This window comes from Lithobates pipiens, unplaced genomic scaffold (assembly GCF_037356315.1).
Source record: "Lithobates pipiens isolate NorthernLeopardFrog02 unplaced genomic scaffold, aLitPip1_a1.2 Scaffold_28, whole genome shotgun sequence".
NCBI lineage: Eukaryota > Metazoa > Chordata > Amphibia > Anura > Ranidae > Lithobates > Lithobates pipiens.
This window is the reverse complement of record NW_027507789.1, coordinates 106387422-106406415: the sequence shown is the minus strand read 5'-3', so window position 1 is coordinate 106406415 and position 18994 is coordinate 106387422.

Genomic DNA, 18994 nt, shown 5'->3' with positions numbered 1-18994 from the left:
ATCTAACCTTAATAACATTACATTAATATAACTTGGTGTTTTTGTGTAAACAGGCATGTATCAAAGCGTAACATACAGAACGCAGGAACTTACAAATTTCAACTTTGAAAAGTGAAGACAATATCAGACATGAGTATGTACAAACTGTGCTGATATTGCCTTCATCACATGGGGTGTCACCCCTGGAAAAGCCAAATTTGGAAGATGCACACAAATTCTGATTCAAACTGGGCATTTTCCTCCAGTTCCCATGCCTAATGTCAACATGTGCCCCATCATGGGGTATCAATGTACATGTTTTGGTGGTGCAACCCCTTCATCTCAGCCACTTTAGTAGTGAGGAAGGGGTTGCACCCACAAAACATGTACATTGATCCCCCATGGGAGATAGTATATGTTGACACACTGTGTGCATCTTACAAATTTGGCTTTTGTCAAAATATAAAATTGTTTTTTAAAAACTAGAATGGATGTTAGCTAGTTTGGGGTGTTTCAGATTCTCCCTAAAACATCAATGATGTTTTTAATTTTTTGTTGAACATCATTGCTGTTTTTTATTGAGATGATCTAAATCGCGATTGTACGCCATTATCTCCCCGATGATGATCTGGGCACTTTCACTGGTAAAATGCGATTCTTCTTCCACAACACAAAACATGCAACCTGTAGAATTTTTTAAACGTCGACCTCTGGAGTTAAGGGTAAATGTTTGTCGCCATTCCACGAGCGGGTACAATTTTTCCGCATGACATGTTGGGTATCAATTTACTCGGTGTAACATTATCTTTCACAATATAAAAAAGGGCTAATTTTACTGCTATCTTATTTTTTTATTCAAAAAAGTGATTTTTTTCCAAAAAAGTGCGCTTGTAAGACCGCTGTGCAAATATGGTGTGAAAAAAAGTATTTAAACAACTGCCATTGTTTTCTCTGGGGTGTTAGAAAACAAAAAAAACAATATATAATGTTTGGGGGTTCTAAGTAATTTTCTAGCAAAAAAAAAAACTGTTTTAAACATATAAACAGCAAAATCTCAAAACTAGTGTTTAAAGCAATTGTATACGAGAGCTGCAAGGGGAAGCAGAATGTGACACAGCCAATAGAAAGTGTAGAGTGGTGAGAGAGAAAACGGCAAATAGTTGAGGCACTGGAGGAAGAAGAATGGAATTCTAAGAAGCAAAGGGAAAATAGTGTGAATAAGGCAGAAAGGCTTAGCTGTTATCACTTCTGCCTGACAGAACTAGGGGCATAGGTTCAACTCCCAACCATGAAAATACCAGCATGGAGTTTACTTGTTCTCATCATACATGCATGGATTTCCTCTAGGCACTCTCATTTCATCCCACACTCAAAATGCACATTTGTAGGTAAATTGGCCCTATTGAGTTAGGAACCTTAGATTGTAAGCTCCTCAAGGGCAGAGACTGGTATAAATGTAAAGACTGGTATAAATGTAAAATGTTAGCCTTGTGCAATTTGTTTAGATCCAAATTAGTTTTTTTTTAACAAATGTAGACAAATGTGTTAATTAGAAAATGTGGAAATGTGAAAATTAGAAAATGTGGAAATATGAAAATTAGAAAATGTGGAAATATGAAAATTAGAAAATAGGAAATATGAACATTTGAAAAATTGGAAATATGAACATTAAAAAATTAAAAAAATTGAAAAAATTTAAATGAGAAAATTCAGAAATATGACAATTATAAAATTTGGAAATATGGAAATTAAAATATTAGCAAAATTGGAAAAATGAAAACGACATTATTAAAAAAAAATTGAAAATATGAAAATTGTAAAATTTGAAAATGTGAACATTAGAAAATTAATAAAAGAGAACATTTTAAAATATAATAATTGGAAAATTGGAAAATGTTGAAATATAAAAACTAGAAAATGATAAAATTCAGAAATATGAAAATTAGAAAACTAGAAAATTCGGAAATATGAAAATTAAAAACATCAGAATGTGTAATGAAAATTTGAAAGTTAGAAAATGTGAAAATTATAAAATAAAAAAAGAAAATTAGAAAATATAAAAAATCTAAAAATTAGAAAATTCTGAAATATTAAGATTATAAAATTCAGAAATATAAAATTCAGAAATATAAAATTCAGAAATATAAAAATTCGAAAATTATACGATTTGGAAATATGAAAATTAGAAAATTAGAAAAATTGGTAATATTAAAACTAGAAAAAAAATTAGAAAATATGAAAATTGGAAAATTCGGAAATATGAAAACTAGACAATTAAAAAAAAGGAAAATATGAAAATGAGAAAATTCAGAAAAATTTAAATTAGAAAAACTGGAAATATAAAAAAAATTGAAAATATGAAAATTAAAAAAATAGAAAATTAGAAAATTCTGAAATAGGAAAATTTGAAAATGAGAAAATTCAGAAATATGAAAATTAGAAAATTAAAAAATGAGAACATATGAACACTAGAAAATTAAAATATTCGAAAATATGAAAATTATAAAATGTGAAAATTAGAGTATTAAAAAAATAGAAAATGAGAAAATATCAAAATTTGAAAATATCAAAATGAGAATATAAGAAAATTTAAAAATATGAAAATGAGCAAATTCAGAAATATGAAAATGAGAAAATATGAAAATTGGAAAATTTGAAAAATGGAAAATTTGGAAATTAGAAAATTAGAAAAGTCGAAAATAAGAAAATAAAAAAAGGGAAAATTAGAAAATATGAAAATTAGAAAATTAGAAAAAAAGAAAATTAGAAAATTCAGAAATAGGAAAATTAGAAAATAAGAAAATTCAGAAGTATGACAATGAGAAAACTTGAATATTTGTAAAGATGAAATTTCAAAAATGTGAAAAATTGGAAATATCAAAACTAGAAAATTAAAAAAATGAGAATATATGAACACTAGAAAATTAAAATATTCGAAAATATGAAAATAAGAAAATTCTAAAATTCAGAAATATGAAAATGTGAAAATTAGAGTATTAAAAAATAGAAAATATAAAAATTAGAAAATATAAAAAATTTGAAAATTAGAAAATGTAAAAATATGAAAATTAGAACATTAGCAAATACAGAAATGGGAAAATTAGAAAATATGAAAATTAGAGAATTGAGAAATAAAAAATTAGAAAATTGGAAAATTTGGAAATATGAAAATTAGAATATATGAAAATTAGAAAATTAGAAAAGTCGAAAATAAGAAAATTAGAAACTTAAAAAATTTGAAAATATGAAAATTCGAACATTAGAAAAGTCGAAAATAAGAAAATTAGAAACTTAAAAAATTTGAAAATATGAAAATTAGAACATTAGAAAAGTCGAAAATAAGAAAATTAGAAACTTAAAAAATTTGAAAATATGAAAATTCGAACATTAGAAAAGTTGAAAACAAGAAAATTAGAAACTTAAAAAATTTGAAAATATGAAAATTCAAAAAAATTGGAAATATGAAAATTAGAAAATGTGAAAATTTGAAAATAAAAAAATGGAAAATTTGAAAATATGACATACAGACACCGGAAGTGACGTTCTCACACAAGCGCACTGCTCGCTTTGTGTACTGTGCGATCTGATATATGTAAATGTGAGTAGAATTGATTGATTTTTTTAAGAAACCGATATTATGGAAAATACTAAACCATAGTAGGCTCTATATTTCTCTTTTATGAGTATTCTAAGTGGCCCACGATACTTAGGGAAGGAAAGAACATGTTTCCCTGCATACAAAGCCTCTGAACAGGAGAAGTAGACAGGAGCCAGTCCACCTTGAGGATCTAAATCTTTTACTTTCTACATGCTGTCCGCCTTACAGCAGTGAGGTAATTGTTTAGTACACCTATGGGCTCTGTGGACACCGAAGGACCACCAGTGTTTTAAACACCACTGTCACTTGGTTGTTTGTGATCACCGTTTTCACTGCTGCTATTTTGAAATATTCACTTTATTTGCACTTTGGACTTTATTTTATTAATTACCACTGTGTGCTATGGCCTTTATTTATATTTATTTTTTTGATAATCAGTGTTTATATCCATATTTATTTGTCTGTTTAATCAGTGTTTATATTTATTCACACTGTTTGGCTTGGAACACAGTCATGGTTTTTAAATGCGAGTAGTTGCCAGCTCACATATGTTGTGTTTTTTGTATACACGTTTTCTTTTAGAAATATATATATATATATATATATATATATATATTTGATTTTATAATCATTACACTTTAGTGCATTATCAACACTGATATATTAGGAGCGCAACACCACTATTTTTTCTTCTTTGTGTCACTGACCAGATCACCAGGTAAAAAAAAGGGAAAAAGCCTAAAAAAGCAAAAGAAACTATTGCAGCCACCACATCTAATGACTGATAAGCTTCAATATATTGCATTTGATAATGGGTTTAATATGACTTTAACCACTTACGGACCGCCGCACCACAGTATTACGGTGGCTGTTTGCAGGAGGATATCGTTGCTATGGCAGCAGCTGGCTGCCATAACCCTGGTATACCCTTCTTCAGCGGGCGGTCCGCTAAAAGATAAAAGTGGTCCCTGCAGCAGATTCACCACAAGATCACTTTTATCAGTGGTGGAAGAGTGGCCCCCTCTCGCCTCGATCCGGTGCATTTTGCCACTTACTAGAGCTGTAAATTTTAATTACAATTTTTAGTTTATTGTATTGTAGTCTAAATATGAGATCTGAAGACTTTTTGACCTCAGATCTCATATTTAAGAGGACCTGCCATGTTTACATTCCTTGTAATAGGAATAAAAGTGAATTTTTTTTTTAAACAGTGTAAAAATAAAAAAAGGCAAAATAAATAATAATAATAATAAAAAAATGTAAACATGCCCATCCTGTCGAGCTCACACCCATAAGAGAGCGCATACGTGAGTAGCGCCCACATATGAAAACGGTGTTCAAACCACACATGTTTAAAAAATTCTACAGGTTGCATGTTTTGTGTTACAGAGGAGGTCTAGGGCTAGAATTATTGCTCTCACTCTACTGATCACGGCAATACATGTGTGGTTTTAACACCGTTTTCATATGCTGGCGCCACTCACATATGCATTCGCTTCTGCGTGTGAGCTGGGCGGGACAGGTGCGTTTAAATTTCTTTATTATTATTATTTATTTTGCCTTTTTTATTTTTACACTGTTTAAAAACAATTCACTTTTATTCATATTACAAGGAATGTAAACATCCATTGTAATAGAAAAAAAAAAACATGGCAGGTCCTCTTATATATGAGGTCTGGGGTCAAAACATCCTCAGATCTCATATTTAGACTACAAGGCAATAAACAAAATATTGTAATTTAAAAAATCATTAAAAAAATTGTCCCTTTAAGAGCTGTGGGCAGAAGTGATGTTTTGATGTTGCTTCTGCCCAGCAATTGTATGGAGACAGGTGGAGGCCATCTCCCCCTCACTCATCTCCATACTGAGCCATCAAGAGGACGCAATCACCTCCTCTGCCGACAGCTCCGGTAAGCGGCGGAAGGCACCAGATCGAGTCGGGAGGGGGGCCCCTCTTCCGCCACAGATAAAAGTGATCTTGCGGTGAAACCGCTGCAGGGACCACTTTTATCTTGTAGCGGACCACCCACTGAAGAAAGTGATACCAGGGTTATGGCAGCCAGCTGCTGCCATAACGATATCCTCCTGCAAACAGCCACCGTAATACTGTGGTGGGCGGTCCGTAAGTGGTTAACCCCTTCGCGCCCAGGCCAATTCTGACATTTCTCTCCTACAAAATAAAATTCATAATTTTTTTTCGAGAAAATTACATAGAATCCCCAAACATTATATATGTTTTTTTTTAGCAAAGACCCTAGAAAATACAATGGCGGTCGTTGCAACTTTTTATCTCGCACGGTATTTGCGCAGCAATTTTTCGAACACGTTTTTTTCAGAAAAAAAAACAGTTTCATGCTTAAAAAAAAAAAAAACACCCATACCCAACATGTCATGCTTCAAAATTGCCCGCGTTCGTGGAATGGCGCCAAACGTTGGTATTTAAAAATCCCCATAGGCGACGCTTTAAATTTTTTTACTGGTTACATGTTTTGGGTTACAGAGGAGGTCTAGAGCTAGAATTATTGTTCTCGCTCTAACGTTCGCGGTGATACCTCACATGTGTGGTTTGAACACCGTTTTCATATGTGGGCGGGACTTACGTATGCGTTCACTTCTGCGTACGAGCTCACAGGACAGGGGCGCTTTACATTTTTTTTATTGTTAATTTTTATTTATTTTTTTGTTTAACTCTTTTTTATTAGAAAAGTATTCATATACAGAGTAATCATATACAATTATAACAGTCATTTGACAAGAGGAAAAAAGCAAGGTAACAATGATCGTGTGATAAGGTCTGAGGTATTAATAAGCAGACCTGCATAGATATAACATGTGACTGCGCTCATTCGCTCAAATGATCTTCAATAAACTTTAAAGCCGATCAATCAGAAATTATTTACTCCATTTGTCTTCTCACTCTCAGATATGTATATTTGAAAACAGACATTAACATAGAACAAAATTAACCATTTTACACCGGTTGAGCTAGCCTACGCTCCTTCAGTAGTGTGTCATGCAAGTTATATCAAATAGATTCAATAGGTTCAACCATTAAACGTCTTCCAAGGCAACCAGTTCCTATCATATTTCTTCATATTACCATCCCTATAGGCTAGGATCTTTTCATATTCCATTATAGAGTCTATTCTTGATCTGACATTTTTAATAGATGGGGGATCTGGTGTCTTCCAATTGCCCATTATCAGTGATCTTGCTGCTAGGAACACATGCATGATCACTGATCTAAATTTTAATGGGAATTCATTTAAATTCATGCCCAAAATAGCCTGTTCTTTCCGGGGTTGTGCCTTTCTCCCTATAATCTTAGAGATCATGATAAACACTGCTGCCCAAAAGGGCTGCAAATTCGGGCAGGCCCACAACATATGCACCAAATTCCCAACCCTCCCGCACCCTCTCCAACATAAATTAGAAGTGCCTTTGGAAAATTTAGCTACAATGTATGGGGTATAGTACCATCGCAGTAGAATCTTTTGCATTAGTTTGTCATAGTTCGAACATCTGGAGTACATACAAATGTGTTTTATGGTCGTTCTCCATTGAAGGTCTGTGAATTCCTTTCCTATTTCCTTTTCCCAACTAATAAATTGTGTGGGTTTAGTAAATGCATCTTAAGAATTCAGGGAATTGTATATCACTGAGATACCTTTTGGTTTCGGAAAGCTAGAGTGTAGATAAAGCCAGACTTTTTCAAGAACTGGAATACATACCGATTGAAATGTCTGATAATATGAGGCCAGTTGTGTATATGTCAAAAATTAAGAATTGGGGAGTTGGAATTTCCCTTGTAATATATTAAATGGAAGTATTTTACCCTCTGCGGTTATATCTGTCCAATTTTCTACTTTACGTATTAACCATTGGGATAATCTAATGTTTGGTATTTTCCATTTAGTGATATCCAGGGGTATTGGTGCCATTTTGGGTGGGTAGAATTCATTTCCCTCAATTGCTATTTCTTTCCATGCTGTGACTGAGGCTTGGATAGTAGGGTGACTAGGGACATCACTACGCTTGTCAATGCATGCTGCCATTAGTAATGCCAATGGAGGTGAGTCCTTTAGCCAAGCCTTTTCCAGTTTACACCATGGCTTGACATCTGAATCCGTAAACCAGTATCTCAATTGGTCTAAGAGAAATGCGGTATAGTAATCCTTCAGTACTGGGATTCCCATGCCTCCCGTGGATTTATGTCTATGTTGCATATGAGGGGAGCACCTAGATTTCTTACCATCCCACACAAAGTTCAGTATTGTTTTTGTAGATTAGCTAAAAAGGAGTGCGGGAGGGGGATCGGTAGGGCTCGAAAATAATAGGTTAACCACTACAGATCCGCGCTATTGCCAAATGACGGCATCAGCGCGGACCTACATTTCCGGGACGACGTCTATTGACGTCGTCCCGGATACGAGCGGCCTGCGCGCCCCCTGAGGGGCGCGCGCGGCGCGCTCTGTGATCGGCGAGTCCGTGAGACTCGCCTGATCACCGATCCGTGCAAGGGGTCGATCCCGACCCCTTATCACGTGATCAGCTGTCAGCCAATGACAGCTGATCATGTGATAGAACGGAGCCGGTAATCGGCTATTATTCCTCCTCGCGCTGACAGCGCGAGGAGAGAAAAAAAAAGCCGATCACCGGCGGCCGTGATCGGGACATCAGTCCCGATCACGGCCAGCAATACAGCTGACCACCTGCCCCCTGCCAGTGCCCACCTGCCCACCGCCGTGCCATCCTGAATAAAAGTAAGTGCCCCCCATCAGTGCCCCCCATCAGTGCCCATAGTGCCCACAGTGCCACCTACAGTGCCACCCACAGTGCCATCCAGCAGTGCCACCAACAGTGCCACCCACAGTGCCCACAATCTGCCTCAAAGGTGCTGCGACCCAGTGCCGCCCATCAGTGCCCAGCAGTGCCGCCCATCAGTGCCCAGCAGTGCCGCCCATCAGTGCCCAGCAGTGCCACCTATCAGAGCCACCTATCAGTGCCACCTATCAGTGCCCATCAGTCCCATCTATCAGTGGTACCTATCAGTGCCCATCCGTGCCACCCAGCCGTGCCACTTATCCGTGCCACCCATCCATGCCATCTTATCTGTGCCCATCTTTGCCCATCAGTGCCGCCTTATCTGTGCCCATCGGTGCCGCCTTATCTGTGCCTATTAGTGCCGCCTTAACTATGCCTATCAGTGCCCACCAGTGCAGCCCATCAGTGCCCACCAATGCAGCCCATCAGTGCCCACCAATGCAGCCATCAGTGCCGCCTAATCAGCGCACTTCAATGAAGGAGAAAAATGACCCGTTTGCAAAATTTTATAACAAACTATTAAAACATGATTTTTTTTTTTGCATCTTTTTTTGTTTGTTTAGCAAAAAATAAAACTCCGAGCTGTAACTAAATACCACCAAAAGAAAGCTCTATTTGTGGGAAAAAAATGATAAAAATTTCATTTGGGTACAGTGTTGTATGCACGCCCGCGCAATTGTCATTCAAAGTGCATCAGCGCTGAAAGCTGAAAATTGGTCTGGGACTGAGGGGGGTTTAAGTGCCCAGTAAGCAAGTGGTTAATTTAGGAAGCACAAGCATTTTGTAAGCCGCAATACGGCCTGACCATGAGAGATAGAATTTCTGCAGTCTACTTATATCCTACTGAAAGGAGGCAACCAGAGGAGCATAGTTTTCCTTGTACAGCTTGTCAGTGGGGAAAGTGAGGTTCACGCCTAGGTATTTAACCGAGGAGTTGGTCCACGGGTAGGGAGATTTACTTTTAAGATGCGTTTCTAACGCTGAATTAATGTTCATTCCTAAGATAAGCGATTTGGATGTATTAATTTTATAATAAGAGATTTTGCTAAATTCAGTAAGTACTGAATGTGCTGCTGGTTAAGAAGTTGTTGGGTTGGAAAGGGACAGTATAACATCATCTGCAAATAATGAGACATTGTACTGTCCCTCACTCGTATGGATACCTTCAACGAGTCGGTCTTCTCTTAATTTCTCCGCTAACGGCTCCATTAAGAGGGCAAAAATTATTGGGGAAAGGGGGCAGCCTTGCCTGGTCCCATTTGTTATATCAAAGGGCTTCGAGTATAAGCCCTCGGTATACACATGAGCCGAGGGACGTGAATAAAGGGCTAATATAGCGTCCCGTATCGCACTAACCATCCTAAATTTAGATAGCACCCCGCGCAAATATCCCCAGTGAATTCTATCAAAAGCCTTCTCTGCGTCTAATGATAGAAGCAGAGAAGGCTCCTTTTTCTGCTCCACCAGATACATGAGATTAACCATTCTTCTGGTAGCGTCAGTGGTTTAACGACCTGATACAAAGCCAACCTGGTCATAGTTAACTAGCTTGGGTAGGACGGTTTTCAATCTATTTGCAATTAATTTAGCATGGAGTTTCACGTCCACATTTAGGAGCGAGATCGGTCGAAAATTTTGCCGTATACTATGTTCTTTGCCCGGTTTAGGAAGGGTAATAATCGTTGCCGTAAGCATTTCTGGAGGGAATGATGCTGCAGCCGTAGCCGCATCAAATACTTGGGACAAATACGGTACTAAGATGGTGCTGAAAAGCTGGTAGTATTCCGACGAATATCTGTCAGGACCTGGGGCTTTGTTGCGCGGGAAATTGGCTATAGCATTCGTGATTTCTGGTAATGTAAAAGGTGCATTCAGTTGCGTGAGGTCATCCTTGGAGATTCTGGGCAGGTTGATCGAATCCAAAAATGCTGTAATTGAGGAATCGGTGGGTTGGTGTGTTTCTACATCTGCTTGTAAGTTGTACAGTGTCTCATAATAATCACTAAATATATCAGCTATTTCCTTTGGATTGGTGTTTTTCTTATTAGTTCTGGGGTCCATTAGAAAAGGCAATCTTTGTTTGACAATTTTGTCCCTGACTTGTTTAGCCAACAGCTTACTAGCTTTGTTACCGTATCTATACATCTGAGCTTTCAGAGACCGGTATTGATTGTCATGTTGTGCAACCAATAAAGTTCTCAATTCCTGCCTGGCCATAAAGAGGTTTTCTCTAATAGATTGAGTAGTTTGACGCTTGTTTTCAGTTTCCAACTTGTGTCTCTTTTTTTTTTTTTTTTTTTTTTTTTTGGATTTTCAAAGAGCTTTATTAAAAATGCTGAATAAAATACAGATTAAGACATGAAAAATTACGGACAAAACATAGGTAAGATATAATGTCCATAAACAACAATAACAAAGAGCATATAGCTCGAACAAGTGCACAAAGCTGAGGGATTATTCCAGTTCCCCAAGATGGAAGGAAACTGGAAGGGGGGAAGGGAGGGATAGGGGAAGGAAGGAAGAAGTGAGAGGGATGGATACCAGTAGGGGATCGAGATTAGTATGTAGTTAGTGAGCTGTGTTGCCTGTCTCCATGTCATTCTTATCGCAGTGGGTTCAGGGTACTCTAAGGGAGAGTAGATCAGGAAGATTACCTCTACACGGAGGTTATCACCAGGGGTAAAAGTTATGTTCTAATCAGGTACAGGGTTTAGCCCTGGGGTCGGAGAGCCAGGGCTTCCAATGGTGGTGGAATTTCCTCAAGGACATTTGTGATTTTGCAATGAGATGTTCCATCAGCAAATGTTCATTTAAAATTTCAATGACATGGCTGACATTGGGAGCAATGGGTTGCTTCCATCGGCGGGCTATAGCTAGTCGGGCTGCTATAAAGATTTGTGTGACAATAGGGTGAAAATGTGGAGGCCAGACCGAGATGTCTAGGCCAAATAAGGCCATCTGCGGGGTAATGACACGAGACAAGCCGGTTACCTCATGTATGAAATTGGTGATGTCTGTCCAGAAAACATTTATGAAGGGACACCCCCACCAAATATGAAGTGTATGTCCGTCTGTATTGCAGTTTCTCCAACATTTGCTGGAATGAACGGGGAAGATGCGGGCTAGTTTTACAGGCGTGTAGTACCAATTGTACAACATTTTAACTACAGTCTCCCAGTGGGATACATTTCTTGAGTACCTTGCTGTTAGGCGAATTACCCGGTACCAGTCTGATGGGGGAATATGAGTGTTCAGTTTGGCCTCCCAATGAGTAATTGCCGGAGGGCTTTCAAGTTGAGACTGTTGGGCCAGGAGAGCATAGAAGCAGGAGATGCCGCGGGTCCTGTTGGTGGGCGAGCAAAGAAGCTGGACGATGCCTTTAGTGGAGTTGCAAGTGGATGTTGGGATTGAGGAGAGAATGTGACGTACTCTCAAATATATGTAGAAATCCTTGTGAGAGAGGAGGAATCTATTTGTAAGTTGATGGAAGGAGAGGAGATGGTTGTCCTGAAATAAATCTCCAATATTCCTGATGCCTTGCGCCATCCATCTCTGCATAGGTAGATCCGGAGAGAGGAGAGAGATGGCTGCAAGAGGCATTTGACGAAGAGCTTGGGGGTGTATTCCCCCTGCGCTTTGTGATATAGATTTCCAGTTATTTAACGTTGCGTTTAAAGTGGGTAGAGAGGCTTGTGTGGGGTGAAAGCCCATCCATATGGCTGCTAGGAGATGCGAGGGCGTGTGTACGATGTCTGTTGCTTCGATTAGGGTCCAAGGCTGTAGCGAAGACATATCCCAAAGTTTTCTGGTTTGATCGAGTAAGGTCGCTTTGTGATATAGTCTGAGGTTGGGCACTCCCAGACCAGCAAATTTCGTCGGCGTGTATAGCAAGGAGGCCTTAACTTGTGGTTTGCGATCTGCCCAGATAAAATTGTTAAGGAGTTGCTGGAGGCCAGCGATGTCAGATTGGAGTATTGGTATCGGTAGAGTTCTGCACATATACAGGACGTGTGGTAATAAGAACATTTTAGCAAGGGCTATCTGGCCTGCCCAGGAAGCCTGTACCTGTAGGAGCGAATTGATTAGAGCCTGTAGCTTCTGGGTGAGAACAGCAATGTTAGTGCGTAGTATTAGAGAGGTGGGGGAAGTCAGCTGGATGCCCAAGTAGGTCAGAGAGGAGCTGGGGGCCCAGGAAAACGGGGATACAGAGGAAATGTTGGTTTTGAGCTGCGGGGATAAGAATATTCCTAGCATAGCAGACTTAGAATGGTTTAATTTGTATAGAGAAATGAGGCTAAATTGCTGTAGGAGATCACAGAGTGGGGGCAGTGAGCGTAGTGGGTTGGTGAGCCAGATAATAATATCATCGGCGTACAGTCCTATTTTGTGTATATTTTGATCTATCTTCAGTCCGGCTATTTCTGGGTGCGTTCTGATCGCCTGCGCTAGCGGTTCAATCACCAGCGCAAAAATGAGTGGGGAGAGGGGGCAACCCTGACGAGTTCCGTTGGTGATGGAAAAAGGGGAGGACAATAGTCCCGAAGTGAGAACTTTTGCGCTTGGGGTTGAGTAGAGGCCCAGAATGGCTTGTCTAAAAGGGCCACTTATGCCAAATTTTTGCAGGACAAGGTCTAGATAGAGCCAGTTAACCCGGTCGAATGCCTTCTCTGCATCAAGGGAGATCAGCAGAGAAGGCACTCAACGATGCTCCGCCCAATGTATCATGTCTATGAACCTGCGGGTGCTGTCTGAGGCTTTGCGGAGAGGGATGAAGCCCACCTGGTCAGAATGTATTAGGTTGGGAATAAACGAAGCTAGGCGGGTGGCTAATAATTTGGCGTAGAGTTTCGTGTCCGTTTTAAGGAGCGAGATAGGACGGTAGCTAGCAGGGTCATGAGAAGGTTTACCAGGCTTGTGGATTGTGATTATTGTGGCTTCGAGGGATTCTGATGGGATCTGACCAGTGTTTAAGAAGCTATTAAAGGTGTTGCAAAGGTGGGGTGAAATTTGATCTCTGTAGGTTTTGTAATATTCCTTTATATAACCATCTGGGCCAGGGGCTTTATGTAGGGGAAGCTCACTTATGGCTTTGAGGATTTCTAGTTGGGAGAATGGCTTGGCTAGTTCTTCAAGTTGGGAGGGGGTTATCGAGGGGAGTTGTAAGGGGGTAAGGAACTCCTGTATCAATTGTGTGGTAGGCTGCGGTTCCGAGGTTGATAGGGAGAGGTTATACAATTTGGAATAGAAGGCACCGAATTCATTTGCTATATCTTTGGGGTTTGATAGCTTGTGACCTTGCTGATTTAAAAAGAATGGGATTCTGCTTTGTGCTGCTTTTTTTTTGTACTGTTGGGCTAAGTGTTTCCCTGCTCTGTTGCCTTGAGAATACCATGTTAGGCGAAGACGTCTAAGATAGAAGTCATGGTTTCTTTGAAGGAGCGAGCTTAGTTCATTCCTTAAGGTGCTAAGGTCTTTTGCATTGGTCGGGGTGGGATTTTGCTTGTTCAGTTTTTCAATAGTTTGAATACGCTGTAGGAGGGCATTTATTGCAAGTGTTTTCTTTTTCTTTTCCTGCTGGAGGAAAATTCCCCGAATGACTGACTTCCAGAGTGGGGTCGGGTTGGATACCGAGCCGTTATTGGAGGTGAAGTAAGAAGTTATCTCGGATTGAATCCGCTCCCTGGTCTCCTTTACATTGAGTAGTGCTGCGTTTAAACGCCAGATTGTGTGTCTAGAGGTGGGGGGCGAGAGAGAGATAGAAATGGAGACTGGTGCATGGTCCGACCATGTGATGAGGCCAATGGTTGCTTTATTAATTTTTTGTAGCAGGATCTTGGAGACCAGGAACAGATCGATCCGAGAGTAAGATCTTTAGGTATGGGAATAGAAGGAGTAGTCCCTCTCAGTATCGTGCAGACACCGCCATGGGTCATGAAGGTCTTCCATGGAGACTATTGAGGACAGGGCCGAGGACAACTCACGTTTTGGGTTGGAGGAGTCTATTTGGGGGTCTAAAATTTCGTTAAAGTCTCCACAAAGTACAATTTCATTTTTTGGGTAATGTTGGATCTTGTGGAGTATTGTTTTAAGGAAAGATTTCTGGCGAGTATTAGGCGCATATACATTAACTATGACCAGTGGCTGGTCGTTGAATGTAGCCGACGGATGAGGTATCTGCCCTCGGGGTCATATTCTGTGTACCTAAGGACAAAGGCCACGAGGAGCGAACTGCTATCATTACTCCCCTCGCTTTTTTATCAGCGCGGGCATGGAAGCAGTGGGGGAATAGTCTATGGGTGCAAATTGGGGGATTGGGATCAGAAAAATGGGTCTCTTGGACGCATAGTATGTCCGCCTTCTGATTCAATGCTTTGCGCCATAGGAGAGATCTTTTAAAAGAACTGTTGAGGCCCTTAGCGTTTAAGGAGACAATTTTGAGAGACATTTCAGTAGGGCTGGAAGGTAAAATAGTGGGTGTCTGCACGGTACCGGGGGGGGGGGGGACAGCCCTTGACTGGAGGAAGAGAAAAAAAGAAGGGGGGGGATGGGACGGAGAGGGGGAGGAAGATAAGCGTTTCACAGGCTATCACTATACACAATGGTAGTTATGCAATAAGCTGGATCAGATCGGGCGAAATGGGCCTGATCCGAGCAAGCAGAATTAAAGCTGCGTAGATATTAGAGTAGGATAATGACGTATCTTATAAAGCAAAGGCAAACAGAACGAATAAAAATTTAAACGTATAAACCAATAAATGTGCTTAGCACATCAACAATTGTGGAGCGTGGAAGGGCCAATATATCTGCTTCCACTCCTCCACACCAGTAACATAAATGCAAAACATAATGCAAGTAAAGAACCAGCCAAAAAGTTTATATGCGTTTAAAGACAGAATGCTGCACGGTGTAGGCAGGTGGCCTGCGGCTAAGTTAGAGCGTGTGGCTCCCACAGATTGGAGATCTTAGAGGATGGCCTTGCAGGTGGGGTGCGGGGAGGCGCCTGGGCTATCAGGCCCCAGTTGAGAAGCTGTTTAAGGCCTTCCTTGGGTGATAACATAGCAACTTGTTGGTTGCGATGAGACACAATGAGCTTAACAGGGTAGCCCCATTTGTAGGCAATTTTTCGTTCGTTCAGAACGGAGGTGACCGGTGCAAAGGCCCTGCGCGTCTGAGAAGTGGCCGCTGAGATGTCATTGAAAAGTGTCACCCCATGGAAGGGGTCTGGGAGTGAGCGCAGGGCCCTTGCTGCCCGCATAATCTCTTCTTTGACATGAAAAAAGTGTACCCTGGCCAGGATGTCTCTGGGGACAGAGTCCGGAAGATGCTGTGGTTTGTGAATCCTATGTGCTCTGTCTATGAGCATGTCTTGTGTCATCAGCGTGGGCACTAGTTTGCAGAACAATTGGTGTAGATATGGCACAATTTCCGTGGTTGCAAGCGATTCGGAGACCCCTCTCACCTTAATATTGTTCCGCCTCGAGCGGTCCTCGAGGTCTGCGATTTTGAGACGGAGCTTGGTGACCATAGCAGCTTGCTCATCCTGTAAGTCAACCATGCTGTTGTGAGCTTTGGTGGTGACCTTCTCCTGCATCTGATTAAGAGAGATTTTTAAGTCTCTATGCAGTTCTGTTTGTAGGGAGAGTAGCATGGCTTTCAATGAGTGCTCAGATGCTGGGTTGTCTGTGGTGGGATATGCAGCAAGAGACTGTGTAGCTAGTTGGTCTGGACTTGTGGGACTACAGGTCCCAGCGCCATGCTGCTTCTTAGAGGGAGACTGCTTGTCAGGGGAATGCGAGGGGAACTCTGCAAGCCTCTTACCTCTGTCCCCAGGGGAAATGGAGTGCTCTGACGTCTGATCCATTCCTTCTTCCAGCGCGTGGATAGGAGAGGAGGCCGCCGCAGGGCTGACAGGGGGAGCCTCAGGTTTCCCGGGTCCCGGTCGGCGCCATTTTGCGAGTCCTGCTGTGAGGGCTTCATGTAGAAGTCCAAGAGTCTGCGGGGTCCCTTGAGCCTGCCTTTCTTCTTGGACATAGTCCGGAGGCTGTCCGGTGTACGGCTGACCGTTCAGCAGTCCGTTCGTGTGGCGGGAGATGGCTGGCTGTGCTAGTTTTTAGTCTGGAGGAGCGGAGCTGTGCATTCAAGCGGCCATCTCGCTCAGGGGCCAGGCCACGCCCCCCTGTTAATTTTATTTTTATTTTTTTAGTTTGACACTTTAAAAAAAATAAAAATTGATTACTTTTTTTCTTATTACAAGGAATATAAACATCCCTTGTAATAGGAATATGGCACGGTCGGACCTATTTACAGTGAGATATGGGGTCAATAAGACCCCATATCTCACCTCTAGGCTGGGAAGCCTAAAATAAAATTAAAAAAACAATCCTGGCTTCCCAGCCAAAACGACGCCATTAATTTGAATGCAGAGGCCAGGGCGTGACGTCATAACATCGCGCCCGGCCTCCAAACGATCATAGAGACTCCAGGGACCATCTGGTCCGCCGAAAATATCTATGGTAACTTCCGGGGGCCGGCGGATCCTGTGACCACCGCTTCCATCGGTGAGTCGGTACAAGCACCGGTCGCTCCTCCCGCCGCCCCTAAGAATGATCAAGCAGCGGAACAGCCGCTATGATCATTCTTATGCTGCAGGGAATTGCCAGCTGAAAACGCTGATATCTGAATGATGTCTGTGGCCTCAGGTATCATTCAGATATACCACCACAAAGTCCATGACGTCAATAGACATAGTATGGGTGCCAAGTGGTTAAAGTCCTATTAAACCCATTACCAAATGCAATATATTGAAGCTTATCGGTCATTAGATGTGGCGGCTGCAATAGTTACTTTTGCTTTTTTAGGCTTTTTTCCTTTTTTTACCTGGTGATCTGGTCAGTGACACACCTCCTGTATTAGAGTGTCCTACTCTGGATGAACGAGCACGGGGAGCACAGCAGACAGCAGCATTGTCAATCTGAGGGAGGGGAGTGTTAAATGTACTAGTAGATTTAAATACATTAACACTTTATAATCAGTTATATCAGGGTTTTTTTCCTTTTGGGATGAAGATTTTACATAAAAAAACTGACCATTGCAAGCACCTCTGTCAGTGGTAAATGGTTTGTCTCATCCCTGTAACTTTATACATCTGCAGGAGATATTTACGGGCTAGATCAGCAGGCGAAAATAAAGGAAAGAAAGCCTAAAAATTTTTATTAAAATATAGATAGTGACGCTAGAGGGATGTATTACAAAGAGAAGCAGATGACTTTGTGCAGTGAAAACAGGAACAGAGGGGCACCAGACTAAGTGCAGAATTAAAATCAGTGGTTTAATAATGCTGGTTACTGTGTCAATTGGCAATTTGTTTAGTTCCAAATTCTTTAATGTTTTAACAAATTTAGAGAAATATGAAAATTAGAAAATTCGGAAATATGAAAATTAGAAAATTCGGAAAAATTTAAATTTGAAAATTCTAAAATATGAAAATGAGAAAATATGGACATTAAAAAATTTGAAAATACAGATTTTCTAATTTTCTATTTTTTTCTAATGAAAATTAGAAAATATGAACATTAGAAAATTAGAAGATTCAGATTTTCTAATTTTCATATTTTCTAATTTTCATATTTTCGAATTTACCATTTTAGAATTTTCAGATTTTCTAATTTTCATATTTTCCAATTTTTTAAGTTTCTAATTTTCCTATTTTCGATTTTTCTAATTTTCATATTTTCCAATTTTTTATTGCTCTAATTTTTATATTTCCGAATTTTCCAATTTTCATATTTAAATTTTTTTTAATTTTCTAGTTTTCATATTCCTGATTTTTCTAATTTTCATATTTCCAAATTTTATAATTTTCTAATTTTTATATTTCTGAATTCTCTATTTCAGAATTTTCTAATTTTCTATTTTTTAATCTTCTAATTTTCACATTTTATAATGTTCATATTTCTGAATTTGTACATTTTCTAATATTAATATTTTCTCATTTTCTTTTTTATTAACTTTTATTAAACTATTTTCATGTTTCCGAATTTTGCAATTTTCGAATTTTCATATTTCCAAATTTTCTAGTTTTCTCATTTTCATATTTCTGAATTTTCTCATTTTCCAATTTTCCAATGTTTATATTTTCTAATTTTATATTTTTTTAATTTTCTAATGTTCACATTTTCAAATTTTCATATTTTCTCATTTTTTAATCTTTTTTCTAATTTTCATATTTCCGAATTTATGATTTTTTTAATTCTCGAATTTTCATATTTTCTAGTTTTCATATTTCTGAATTTACAAATGTTCTCATTTTGAAATTTTCTCATTTTCATATTTCTGAATTTTCAAATTATCTAAATTTCCTATTTCTAATTTTTACATTTTCGTATTTTCATATTTTTATTATTTTAATTTTCTATTTTTCATATTTTCTCATTTTTAATTTTCCTATTTCTGAATTTTCAAATTTTCAAATTTTTTAAATGGTATCATTTTCATATTTTCATATTTTCTCATTTTTCATATATCCACATTTTTTAATTTTCATATTTTCTCATTTTTTAATTTTCTAGTTTTCATATTTCCAATTTTCCTAAT